Source organism: Pinus tabuliformis, chromosome 1_2, assembly GCF_031772625.1.
Source record: "Pinus tabuliformis cultivar Carrire ecotype Pingquan chromosome 1_2, CPIR1, whole genome shotgun sequence".
Taxonomy (NCBI): domain Eukaryota; kingdom Viridiplantae; phylum Streptophyta; class Pinopsida; order Pinales; family Pinaceae; genus Pinus; species Pinus tabuliformis.
In genome coordinates this window covers 695,397,516-695,408,175 of record NC_142298.1, presented here as the reverse complement: position 1 = coordinate 695,408,175, position 10,660 = coordinate 695,397,516, and the positions used below count along the sequence as shown (strand labels likewise).

Genomic DNA, 10,660 nt, shown 5'->3' with positions numbered 1-10,660 from the left:
CTTCTCATCTTATATATTTCTTATAGGAAAAGACTAAAACACTTTAAATTGTTGTACTAGATATGGCTACTTATCTAGGGAATTAGTATTTATCCGCAGATACCAAATTCTCCAAAACACGGGGATGTGAAATTTACCTCTCCTTTTTGGAAAGCTCTGTTCATGGGCTTGGGGACTCAAATTCAAAGCACTACATATCACCCCCAAACTAATGGACAAACTGAACGGGTGAATCAAGTTTTGGAGGATATGTTAAAGATGTACGTAATGCAACAACCAATGAAGTGGGAGGAGTATCTCCACTCAGTTGAATTTTCTTATAATAATGGATACCATGAATCTCTTGAAAGCCCCTTTGAGGTATTATATGGGAGAAAATGTAGAGTGCCTACCAATTGGAATAATCCCAAGGATAGGTTGTATTTAGGACCCGACATGCTCGCGGAAATGGAGCAGATAGTTAAGAAGGTGCGTTAGAACCTAAGGGCTGACCAAGACAGGAAAAAGATTTATGCAAACAAGAAGAGAACCTATCGAGAATTCTAATTGGGAGACCATGTCTATTTACGAATTAAGCCTACAAGAAGCACACTGTGGTGGGGCAGTTGCACTAAATTGGTACCCACATATTGTGTGCCCTTCCAAATTCTAGAACGGATAGGACCAGTAGCTTACTTACTAGCCTTACCCACCCACATCAGGATTCATGATGTGTCCCAAGTCTAGTTATTAAAAAGATATGTCTACGACCCTAAACATGTGATTAGTTGGCAGGGTATGCAGGTAAATCATATAATGAATTAAATTGTGAAATAAAAACATTGCCGATGTGATTTATATTAATACCGTAAATCTTTTGGTGTAGGTCGAACTAGACAGAGAGTTGTTGGTAGAACCTCTGCAAATTATAGAATAGAGAGAAAAAATTCTATGTAGGCGAGCTATCACCCAGGTTAAAGTTCAATGGAAGCACTTCAGCCCAGACGAAGCTACCTAGGAGGATAAATAATTTATGCGTAGAGCATATCCAAACATGGTTAAATATTTTGAAATAAACACCTGGGATGGTGTTTCATTCAGGGGGGGTGGGGAAGATGTGACACCCATAAGATTGTTCATGAATTTATGTTTCAACTTTGACATTATTTACTTTTTACAAACTTTGGAACTAATTTCGGTCTAAGTGGAAGACCAAATAAATTTAGTGACTCGGACTTGGTTAAGTTCTTGAGTATTAAAAGAAAAATTTATATATGCTTAACTGAATAAAGAAAACTCTCTAGTCTCTTTCCCTCCCTAGAAAAGGGTAGTTCCAAGGAAGGTTTTCTGTTATTTTTGTTTGGAAAAGGAGGGAGAGAGCCGAAGGAATGAGGGAAGAGTGAAAGGATATGTAGACGTGACACAGGATGTTTTGAAGGTGACCAATGTACTACTATTCTAAGGAGATTCCTGAGTTGGACTTGCGTCAGTGGAATCCTCGATAGATCCTTACAAGTTAGGACTCTAAACTGGATCGGGGGTCTTGAGGTTTGGAGACTATAGGACTTGGGATTTCAACCTATACTCTCTGGACGAGTGGAAGCTCGAGGGGAGACTAGACGTCACTTTCGGTCTCAAGGTTGGGAGGAGAGACTTCTAGTTCTGGTTGGTATAGTTAATGCAATTTACATTATTGTAAATTTACGTTACTGTATTATTGTGTTTTTGTGTTATAGACGGGTGAGTCTAACTGAAAACAAAACAAAGAAATAAAAAGAAAAGAAATAGTTGTCCATATCTCTTGTTAAGAATATATAGAAGTATCCAGTGTTGTATGTTTCTATCAGAAACAAATTAGTTAAGCAGGAAAGAATTGTGTAGTGGTGTGTCAGAATAGTATGTCCATTCATTTAAAGAAGTTTAGAAATATATATTATAAGAAGTAAGCTTTTTTTTCATTAAAAAAAACACTAAGGAAGGAGCATAAATTCCATGCAAGAACTAGGACTATTTCCTTAATATACAAATAATGAATTTCATGTGTAATAACCAGAGAAATGCAAGTTGATACTAACCCAAGTGAATGTTGAAAAGATCAATAAGTAAATTGCATACAATTCCTTTTGAACAGTCAATAGTCTACAAAAATCAAAATCAAAATTCACGCATATAGATAAATGGCGAAGGAGCAGTAATGCTGGAGCAGTGCTTTCATAAGTGTTTAATCAAATTGAATATGGATCCCACATGTTAAGACCCCATCTTAGGATACCAACAGAAGGTTCCTCAAGACCATGGGTCGGTGTCCACTAAACTAAGCCGCAATTCGGGAGGCGAACAGAGTCTGGAAACTCTGTTTCCCCCCACCATACTTGCTAGGCTATTGGGTAACCAGTTAAGCCAGAAGCATTACAGATATTAGCAGAGACTGTGGAGGTCTTGGTCAAATGACAAATTAGGTGGAAATAGAACAAAAAAATGAAAAATTGTGCATTTGAACGAAAACTAATTGTACCAAATTAATTAAAAATCATTATTTGCATGTAAAGCTATGGAAAACACAAATAGTCCTGTGATTTAACAATAAATAGAGACATCACTGGAAGTAAATTTACTCATAAATCCAACAAAGGAGTGTTGTTGTAAGAAAATGAGAGACATTTGTAAATTAAAAAGGGCAGAAACTTTGACAATCGAATCGAATAACCAGATTTCTTCTCCAAGAACTTAGTCGACCTGTAAGGGGTTTGAGTGGTCCTGGTAGTAGGAACCCCATTTTGCAAAATACCTAGAAGGGAAGCCTCCATGGGAATGTGACAGAGCTATCTCTTTAAAAAATAACAGAGCCATTATCCAAACGAATAATATGCAGTCATGTCTATTACTGAGAACTGTATAAAAGAAATTCCCAAAATTAATTAGTAGGGCAAACCCTTTATTCTAAACCAACTAATAACCTGGGCAGAACCTAGCACCATAAATCCGAAGGAGCGTTGACATCCCTGTTGCTGCAAAGAAAACATGGAAGTAAGAGGACGGGCAAGGGTTAGATGAATCCACTGGTAAACAAAACATTTAATCCCTAGGTCAACAAAAAGAAACATCAAAGGGAAACAAAAGATTGGGAATACTTAAATGTTGAATAATCAGGTAGAACCCATCACCTAGGTGGGTTAGATTGTCATAATCTGTGGAGGAAGAGAACCTGCAAATTCAACAAACAATGCAATTAGCAACCAGATGAGTATTATGATGTTTTACGAAAGTCACATTGAGAAAACATCTAATGAGTGCAGGAAGGAAAAGAAGAACCTGGTGAATAATTGCTAAGAAAGAAATGATTGGGTTGCAGGAATCGTGTCTGAAGAGAAAAGGTAGCCCCGCTACCAACAAATAAACTTGAGAGAAGATGTATGGCGGCCAGTCGTAGTGGTGGACTGGATAGCTTACCTCTCGGATAGTCTCTCCACCTTGAATCTTCCATGAACCCTAACTACATCAAAGTTGTAGAGCGGTGGAGGGAAGGTGTGAAAATGGCAAGCAGAGAACCGACCGAAGGGGAAAGCAGCTACCTCAGCTACCGAAGAATGATCTCTACCGTCCATTACCACATTTCCAAATCGACGATCTCGATCTTGGCACACTAACCCAGCAAAGAATTTGGGAGAATTCTTCATAACTCTGTGGTGACGTGTTGTTGTACTGGGTCAGTACCAGCACAAGACCAACCATGTTAGATTTTTGGGAATCATACCTATAGTCTTTCATAAGAGATAAGTTTTTTAACAAGCCCATTAATTAGGGGAAATTATTGTAAGTACAAAGAAAGATTATATGTAAATATTTTTCCATCAAGCGACATATAAAAGTGAACAACCATACGCACAAATTCAATTCCTATAAAAATTAGTACTTTCTGAACATTGTGGACATTCTTTTGTGCTTCACAATAAAAATAAAGGTCTTTAATATAACTGTGCATGGTAAAATTACAGATAGAAATAATTATTAAACATTTTATAAATTATTTATCGCATTTTTAAATGTTATTGTTCTGATTGAAGGAGTATTTAAGACATAAGAATAATTGCTTAAATATATTTTTATTTGAATTGATTACAACATTCTTCTTTTTCATGACACGAAAATTCATACGAATCTTTACTCAATCTAATTGTGGAGACATCTGATAAGGTGAAATTGTTAGTGTATGTTGTGCTGTGAATACAGACAGTTTAATGAAAGAAATACAAAACCCACCCCTATCTACTACTATCTCAATAAATACATTAAATCTCCCTCACGTTTGACTAGAGAAACCAGACGTAGTACTCAAATCCATAAAAAAATATATTCAATATGATTTATGCATGTCTGGATATTCTTCTAACGTCACTGACATTCTATCTGATACTAGTGCATAATAGAAATGAACATTTTTAGTGTAAGTATGCATGGAACAATTACATATAGAAATAATTCTTAAACTTGTTATAAAAGAAATACAACATTTGATAATGTGACTCGATCCTTCCTAATAGTTTAAAATGTGTTCGTTACTGAAATATTTGATGAAATTAAATCCACATGCCAAATGGTTAGCCTACATTGCATTATTATTGTAAAGGAAAAAACTTTTATATTTTGTATGAGAAAAATAAGTGACTTTAATGATTAAGAATTTGTAACTTTTTGTTTCAGATTTAAATGCAGAAGAAGATAAGGTATATATCTTTCCGAAGTAAATTTTATTCAAAGACGAAAAAAGTAAGAAATAAAATTCCAAATTCAAAGGAAGATAAAGTATATAAAATTCCCAAACTTGAAGAGGCAAATATCTATCCAAAGGGAATCTCTACCACACGGAGTTTTCTGATCTCAGCAAAGAGAGGCTCCCCCACGTAGGAGTTATATGATCTCTTTTTCCATAAGCCCACATGATGCAGTGACCAAAAAAACAAACTATAGGGAAATTATAATGTTTACCATAACGCAGCCAGTATCCAAAACACACAAAAAAACTCCCGAAAACTCTCCAAAAATCCCATCACGGTGACTATAAGGAAGCAGATCTAACTTCACCATATGGCTGGTGTGCCAGAAGAATCAAATCAAAAGCGAGTAGTTCTAGTCTATTATGGTGTCCACATGCACTATGGTCACATCCTTTTGAAAGTGAACTCTTGCCTCTGTTGCATTTCGGTACACTGATTTGGCACATTTGTCCAACTCGTCTGATAACATGGGCATCATAGTCTTGAGTGCAATAGGACCAGCAACATATTGATGCATAGTCTCTACGTTGACCTCCAAGTCTATGTTGATGGCTACACGTATCAACTGATTAGAGTACATGTCTAGCTCTAGTCGGACTTGGTTCTTTGAATTTGCCTCGGTGAGTGTGCCAATGAATGGGACCAGATGCATGCACATAATGACATCCATGCTCCTGAACACCCATGCATGTGAAGCCTGCAAATTGGTGATGAGTTGTGGGAGTTCCTCATAGTTCTAGATCTGACTCTTGATGTGTGCCTTCAAATCTACCACCTTTGGCTTCATCATCTTTGGAAAGTGCAATGGTTCTCATTTGTACCTAATTGTCCATGTTTGCATGTGATCGACAGCAGTGTGAAAATCTACAAACTGCGTGCTCTCCTAGCACAACACTACTGCAAACCATTGAGATGGACAACTGGCTTATGCATAGTGACGAATCTGGAATGCAACTTCTGCATGATTATCTCAAGAGATGATACTTCATCCAGTATTGCTCTCCATATCTCCACTCTCACAGATGCTGTAGCAGGTTCTCCTCCCTGCTTGGTCGCTTGTAACTCCTTATCACAAGCTCATTCTCAGTTATCAAGAATCCAACACTCAATCTAGTGGCATATGCTTTGGTAGCATCGACCAATGCAGTTAGATGCTTGTGCACATCAGAAATGATCACTCATTCTTCAAACTGTGCTTGAGATACATGGACATTCGAAGTAGGCACTCTGCGTGACAACACAACTCTGTGTTTTGACTCATCGAAAGATATGTTGTGCATCTCCACTTCTGATTGTCTTCAAGGATTTCTATGTCTCCTTTATCACTTGGGACTTGCTCTGCTTTAGGATCTGGTGAAGATGATGGGGTGACCTCTTAGTTCTAAGGCATGAGGTCAGTATCCTGATCTGACTCTAGTTGAACCATATCTATGTCCATTTTCTCTATCATTTGTTCAAACTCTTGAGCCAAGTCCATCTCCTGTGACTCCTCGCCCTATCAGCTCTGTGCCAATTGCTCGGATGAGCCTATAACATGTATGGGTGCAGTTTCATCAATCTGTGCATGGTGCACCTTCCTGTTATTCCTGTCCCTAGTGTGCTTCCTTCTCTCTTATGCACAACTCCTATTCTTCCCTCAATTGTTGCTTCAACTCTTACAACTCCTTTTCTGTTCCCTCCATCTTAAGCTTCTCCCTCTGCCTTTGTACGATCCTCATGTCACATTGTCACCTTTTAGCCTCAATCTCCAAATTTTCTCTCAACACAAGTGGGTCCACTTTGAACTTGTATCTTTTCTCTTCCTCTGCGCTGTCAAAAACCTTTCTCTTGCCTTTGTCATGCGCAGGTCTGATACCCTTTGTTGTTGTTTATGATGTTTCTCTCTAATATGCTGCTTCCTTTTTCTTTAATAACCACTCTATAGCTATGTTGACCAGTTCATTGAGCCTTGATAAGTGATAGCAGTATCTTCATGGATCTTCCTCGGGCTAGTGACACACCCCATGGATCTAAGGATTTTTCACCCTCACATAGTGGTCCTTCACTAAGATATGTGGGTCATATAGATTGAAACTTTTGGTGCCGAAGGTGAATCTTTTGAATTCCTCCGTCTCAACCTCAGCATGCTTGAGATTTCGTATCTCATACAACTCAATCGCAAAGGAAGAGCGGGCCAAGGTACCTTCTTCTTCCTATGCAGTCTAGCTGACAACCTTGTCAAGATGTGATATAACACTTCTTGCATGACGAGCTTGTCCATGGAAAACTTCGGTAAAACATGTAGAGCCTTCTTTATGTTGTGCATCTTTATGAAGGTGCCAAGGGGTGAGGCATACAAATCTGCTATGTCAATAAATGCCTCCATTGATGCCTGTGACATGCAAGGTGGATCTTGCTCAAATATGATCATGTACATTGGGGTGACGAAGTGGTTTGATAAGTGTATGATAACTCCACGGAAGCTGCATTCGGAGAACCACTTGCAATCAGTTTACACAGAGGTTTCTGAAGGTGTCTGTGTCAAACCCAAGCTTGGGAACTGCTGACAGGCATATACTGCATCCAGTATGTAAGCAGACATGTATATCTTCACTTGTTGGCCCTTGGGCGGATGTTGGGCTTCTATTATCTATTCCTTCAACCTGAGAGCCAACATGTCAGGCTAGTCTCAAGGTCTTCCTTCGCTTCCCAGTTTATCCAACACAATCACCCAACTCTGCGGGAAGGTATTTGTGCTCTCTTGGCTATATAAGCGGATTGCAAAGATGGCCAAGAGATGATATGCGCTCCGCAGTATCTTCGTCTTGTAAACATGGCTGGGTGTTGTCCTGAACTTGGACATCTCCTTCACCCAGCTCTTCAAGATATCTCTTGAGATTGCACTATTGTCAGGTCTAGTGAAGGGTGTATCCATCGTGATCATCGGCGATGGCAAGTGACACATATCCTGAAAATCCTCTGCCCTGAAGGTAGAAATTTTTGTTCCAATGACACTACTCAACACCATTGTCTCTGGATCAATATGCTAGACAATTCAGTGGATCATGTCGGTGCATGGAACCGTAGGATACCTACATGCAATCCAGTACAATCTAGTCTTGTGAATGTTGGCATAGACCCTATGGTCTTCCATAGTTTCCTCAAATGTGCCTCAAAAGGTGTCATTGATGTCCTGCCATTTCATCTTGATATATTTGTCTACGAACATCTTAGTGTCTTAATAGATAGGGAAGCTCATAGACACTTTCTCAATTGCATCTCTAGTTGCACTCTCGACGGTGTCCTTTGACCCTGCTCCCTTGAGGCCATTGTACCTGTACTGCTGAGAGATGGAAGAACGCCTGTGATATCTAGAGATAGAACAACACTCATGACAAGAAATATGTTGATTTAAAACCAAAGCAACTTTAGGACTGACACGCAACACACCTGGGTGGCTGACTCGAGATATTGCGCAATTTTCACTGTCAGGCTGACTACCAAAAATCTGCAAAGCAAAGTCTAGACTGTCATCGGGATGACTGAGTATTCAAACTCCACAATGCATAGTCTAGCCTGTCCTGCTGAGGACTGAAAGTACGCAATGTGCAGTTTCAATCAACGATCACTGCAACCATTAAATTGCATTTACACACTTTCTAGGGCCAGCAAGGCACTACCTCTCAAAATTGCATAGAGAAAGCCTAGAGGATAGTGTTGGCCCAGCTTTGCGCAATTTCTAGGAGGAAGGCAGATCCTTCACTCTCATAAATTTGCATTACAAGCTGAGCAAGGCAAGGTCCAGGCCAAGGCAGCCTAGACCCGCCGACGGGCAGCTGAAAACATGAAAATTTTGAATGCATGGTGAAGTTGAGAGCAAACAAGATTGAATGATCATGCATGCAAACAGTGAGTGCAATATTCATAAAATGGGAAAACAAGCATGTGTGTGAAGCGAGTCATCATAACGGCAATCGTCAGTGTAGAATCAGTGTCAAGCATGCCACAACAAGGAGATGTAATGAAAAACTTGAAATAGTGCTTCTATAAGCTAACATGTATTAAAATGACTAAAAGCATCCAACAAAACCAAGCAAACAACACTCACACAAACTGAAATACAAAAAGTGACAGAAAAGCAGCAAAAGGCATGAAAAGCAAACTTACCTAGAAAAAGCTAAGTTGAGTGTATCGAATGCTCCTAGATGCGATGTGGGATGTTAGAGCTCCCAGATCAATGTGAAGAATAAGCTCTCAAGTGTCAAATAAATAAGTTTCATAAGATCGAGGTTTATGACGCGCATGCCACAAATCTAAGAAAAAGCAACACTTGGAAGGAGGTTTCTAAAACGGATTTTGCATGTAACCTCCAGCTGCTAAAAGTGGATCCATAAAGTCAAGGCATGATTTTTTTTCTTTTTTATTTTACGGGAAAAATAAGCACATGCTTGCAAACCAAGATTGTTAGTTCTTGGAGGGAACTAGTTAACCTGGGAGCACATGCAATAGTCTGCAAGCCAAGGAATGAATTTTGGCCATTTTCTATGTGGAGAAAGTCCAGTTTTCCTTCATGCATTACATAATTTTTGGACTGAAGACCTGAATTTTAGTCAGAATTGCGTAATTTTTTAGAGGAACCCCATCGTTGGGTTGTATTGCGCAGTCTAGAGGGAAGGTTGCCTGGCTGTTCTGCGCATTTCTAGAGATCAGCAGGTAGCTTAGATGGATTGCACAATTTCCAGAGGGAAGGATGGTTCCCCTCTAGAATTGTGCAATTTTCCAAGTGAACATCACAACCAGAAACTGACCAAGTTCTGAAAAGTTAGCCTGTGGGTGGGAGGTAAACAAGCTATCACACACAAGTTGATAAGCCACTGAAACTTAATTGAAGTATATGTACTTGGGTAGTGCAAGACATGCTGCTAAGGATGGTTTTTAGGGAAGCTCCAAAACAAAGCTAAGTAAAAAAATTGGAAGGTGCTTGTAGCTGCTACAACACTCGGCGACACACTATTAGAACTCCAACTCTATGAATGGACCTTGTTTCATGAAAAGAAATTCTAACTCCTATGGAAGTATTGTTCAGTTCTTAGATCATCTTGCTTTCCACGCTAAATTGATTGAAATATGTAGCACCTACCATGCTATTGATCGACCAACATGCATTCCAAGTCAAATCAACACACTTATTTTGATTGGGGATTAGGGGTATATTGATACACAAGAAATATTACAGTCAGAGTTTAAGTTTCATCTCTAGTGTTTCTCCACTGCCAGTGGGCCTGGACAGTACCCTGGCAGAGTCCCACAGGAACACAAACATCACTCCTTTTCCAGCAAGCCTAATCAGTACACTGGTAGAGTTACTTGCATCACCTCTCTACGCAAGGAAGCCTTTCTCTTCTTTGGCCTTATTCATTTTTCAAAATTTTCACATTTTCATTTTTTTTCATTTTCTTTTTTTCAAGAATTGTTCATAACACTTATTCATTTCAGAGGTTGAAGAGGGATCCCAACTTACTGAGAGAAGAAGAGGTTGTTTCTTTAGAGAAGTATTTTGTATATACCTCTGACATACTTTTTAAAGTTCTCCCCCTCACCTTACTCTACTTGATTGAGCTGACAAGGGTTAACCCAAAACAACTGGCTAGAGTAGGTGGTACTAGTTAGCGCGCAAGTGTTGTGTTTTCTCCAAGGTTCACTTCAAACAGAACATTTTTTCCATTGGTGTATCATTGACTAGAGATAACAAGTTCTACAAATAGAGAGAGGACAACAAATAATCAATTATTGATAGCTTCACAAGTCCTCTTGCACTTTACACTGCTTTTTTCAAGAGTTGTGCACGGTTTCATGTGAAACTAACCTATGAATGTAAACAAGTAAACAAAAAAAAGCAAAGAGAGAAAGAAAATGTGAAAGCAAAG

At 39.0% G+C, this 10,660-nt stretch overlaps 1 long non-coding RNA gene across 1 annotated transcript; it reads right to left on the bottom strand.

Moving 5' to 3' along the window:
* Positions 1 to 2,659: 2,659 nt before the first annotated feature.
* LOC149207650 (uncharacterized) lies at positions 2,660 to 3,637 on the bottom strand. Its single transcript, XR_016252037.1, has 3 exons — positions 3,292 to 3,637; positions 3,144 to 3,184; positions 2,660 to 2,987 (listed from the first exon to the last, which is right to left on the bottom strand). It is a non-coding gene; the product is annotated as an uncharacterized LOC149207650 (long non-coding RNA).
* Between the last annotated feature and the right edge of the window lie 7,023 nt (positions 3,638 to 10,660).